Below are 3,028 nucleotides of genomic sequence, written 5' to 3' on the forward strand. Positions count from 1 at the left end.
GTTAACTTAATTTTCAAGTATTCCTTTAATTTTTTTTAAATGGATTTTCTGGCAAGATAATATGAGTTTTTAGAATCCAGATACATACCAAACAAAATTCTTTGAAAAGAAATAAGGAACTTGGGAAAGCCAGTCTTAATATTATTATAAATTTGGTCAAAAGAGTAGCTCCTGCTTTCACATGGAAACAGACAATATTGAAGTCTCCTTGCAATTTATTTAGAAGATAAAACATCAAGTACACATATCACAAAGACAGGAGCAAACAGATTGATCTTTGTGAGTTGAATCTTTTTGAACAAGAGCTGAATTTCAAAATACCTGGTTTCTAATCTGGGCAAACAAGTACATCTGAACTTTCTCTCTCCTACAAGTAATGGCATTCCCCTTCCTTCCTTCCTTCCTCACAAGTCATGAAAAGCACTTTGAAAGCTGAAAGTGCCAATAACATCAGCACTTATTAGGCAGAAAAGAAAGGGGCGATGTGTAAATAGGAGGTGAGGAAAACCAGGAATGGGAATTAAGAAATCTAGTTTCTAGGCCCAAACTTGGCATCGACCAGTGCACGGTGAAAGACACTTCCCTGTCCAGCCTCTACTAAAGCACTTGTAAAATGAATTTGCCCAGTTCTTTGTAGCTCTAGGGAGTTTACCTAGAGTTAGCCTATAAATCTGAATGCGAGATCTAGAGTATTGGATGTTTTCACTTATATCAATTGGTCAGATACTGTAAAAGGTAAAGGTAGCAATACTGTATAAACAAAACTTAGATGTATTTTACACAGGTCTGTGGAAAGCTCTGCTATAGCTGACCAGTTGTTATTCCTTCATTTAGAGATGAGTATCAAGGAGCTTTAGTGGAACTCTAAAACTTTTTAAAAGAATGCTTATGTTAATATAAAAATAAAATTAACATTTATAGTAACTATTAAATATATACATGCATGCACACACGCACACACGCGCGCACACACACACTGACCTAAGGGCAGAAACAAACCCTCAAAGAAAATGCACTGTGACAATTTCCAACATGGCTTTTTTGGGGGTGGGGTGGATGGGAGGACACAAAGTTGATCATTCTATTCTATTCCCTCAAAATTTTTTTGTTAAAGGCCCCAAGGTGCATAATTACTCAACTACACCTTAAAACAAAACCACTTCCCTACAACAGGGCTTTTTTTTATTGCAAAATTTAACAAACCACCAAACTCAAGTTTAATTATTTCTGCTTTATTACATGGTATATTAAAGACCTTTAAAAGATAGTTACAAAGACTTTATCACTAAAATATAATCAGAAACCAAGTTTCTTTGAAAATTAGTAAGAGACCCCCAAAAGCCCCAAATATATTAACTTCATTTTCCAATTAGGGCAATGTAAACATTTAAAAATTATTTTTAACACACTGAGCAAGGAAAAAAGTTGTGCAGAAATCCCAATGCCACCAAAAAAAAAAAAAAAACGGACAGAATATGCTTAATGTATTTCTCCCCACCCGGTGGTATTAAAAATTAAAGCCTCCAAATGAAGTTCAGTTTCATGGTCCCAGTAGCTAAATACGGGAACTCTAATTCTGGCGGATGAGTATAAGAAAAGTGACAATAAGAAAGGGATCGAAACCTAGTGAACTGAACTTAAAAGGTAGACAAAAATAGCCTAATTTCACCACTGTAATTTACTTCCAGAAGACAAGACCCAATTCTGATAAAAACAAATCTTTATTATATTGCCTATTTAACCTAGTCTTAAAGAAAATACTAAGGTGATGGGGTACATCTGTCAATTTTTATGCAACCCCCACCCCCATCGGATCTATTCAGCCTCGCTGCCAAAAAGCCGAGGAAACTCTTCCCGGTGACTTATTACAGCTGCGGGTTGAAATCAGAGGCAGAAAAGCAGTCAGGCAGGGAGTTCAGCTGCTCCTCAAAGCCCACGGCAAGCAGAGGAGTTCGCAGTCCCCCACTCCCGCTAGCTGGAGACAGATAATCTCTGGTCAGGAGCTAGAACGATGTGGACAAAACCCTTTCCGGGGTTCCAACCCTTTCTTGAGCTTTGGTCAAAATACTTCCGTTTCTCGCAAAACTTGGAATGAAGAAAGGGAAGGATCCAGAAGGGGAAAGCTAGCCTTTTAAACCTAAACCTTTACCTATATCAGCTTTAAGTCACACGCAAAGAAACCGAGCCTTACAAGTGTCAAGGGCATTACATGGAAAGGAGCATTTCTTTGCAACGGCTCTCCTTTTAAAGGCCTCACCAGCCCGGACTGTCACACCCCTCCATAAATGGCACATTCCAGACAATCGCCAGGAGGGCTGCAAAGGGCGATTCCACCTTCCGCTGGGAACAGCAAACTTGTTGAAATTCTCATTAAGTGTTAGCAGAAAAAGCCTAGCGGCTCACTGACTCCAGCCCTTTATTACAAAGTTACTCGGGGAAAGAGTTACAAAAACATCAGGAGACGTGGACGCCGGGCGGAGAGCAGCGGGAACGAGAACCACACGGGATTTGGGGCGTGCAGTTAACCCGCACCTCCCTGCGCTTCCCCGAGGAATGGCTTCCAGGCGAGGAAAGTGCGAGCCGGGGGTTAACCCGCTCCAAACTTCGGGGGGGTGCGGCAGCGGGCACAATTTTCAGGGACCGTCTCCACTCACACGAGCCACGGGGAAAGCTCGGGCTCCGCCCCCGCCGGACCGACCCAGGAGGCGGGGCGCGCGGCGACCGAGGACGGAGGCGGGGCCGCCCCTCCCCCTCGCCGAAAACCCCCGTCCGCCCAGAGCCCGGTTGAGCCCCCCCTCCCCATCACCCACGCCGGCAGAGGCGGGAAGGGGCCTGACGGGCGTCACCGCCCCTCCTCGCTGAAGGCGGGGAGCCGAGTCCGAGAGCGGCGGGGTCCCCGGTGGGCTGCGAGCGGCCCGGCCCGAGGGGGTGGGGCCTGGGTGGGGGCGCTGACTTCACACCCCTCCCCCTCCGGCCGCGGGCGGTTCGAGGAACACCCCGCCCACTCGGTGCGGCGGGTGGGGGAGGC

The 3,028-nt window shown here is 45.3% G+C and overlaps 1 protein-coding gene across 2 annotated transcripts in view; it reads right to left on the reverse strand.

Moving 5' to 3' along the window:
* Positions 1-3,028, reverse strand: part of NUCKS1 (nuclear casein kinase and cyclin-dependent kinase substrate 1) — a 27,283-nt gene that overhangs the window by 23,722 nt on the left and 533 nt on the right. The window lies entirely within an intron of this gene.

Source organism: Condylura cristata, unplaced genomic scaffold (assembly GCF_000260355.1).
Source record: "Condylura cristata isolate star-nosed mole 26May11 unplaced genomic scaffold, ConCri1.0 scaffold00018, whole genome shotgun sequence".
Lineage (NCBI taxonomy): Eukaryota > Metazoa > Chordata > Mammalia > Eulipotyphla > Talpidae > Condylura > Condylura cristata.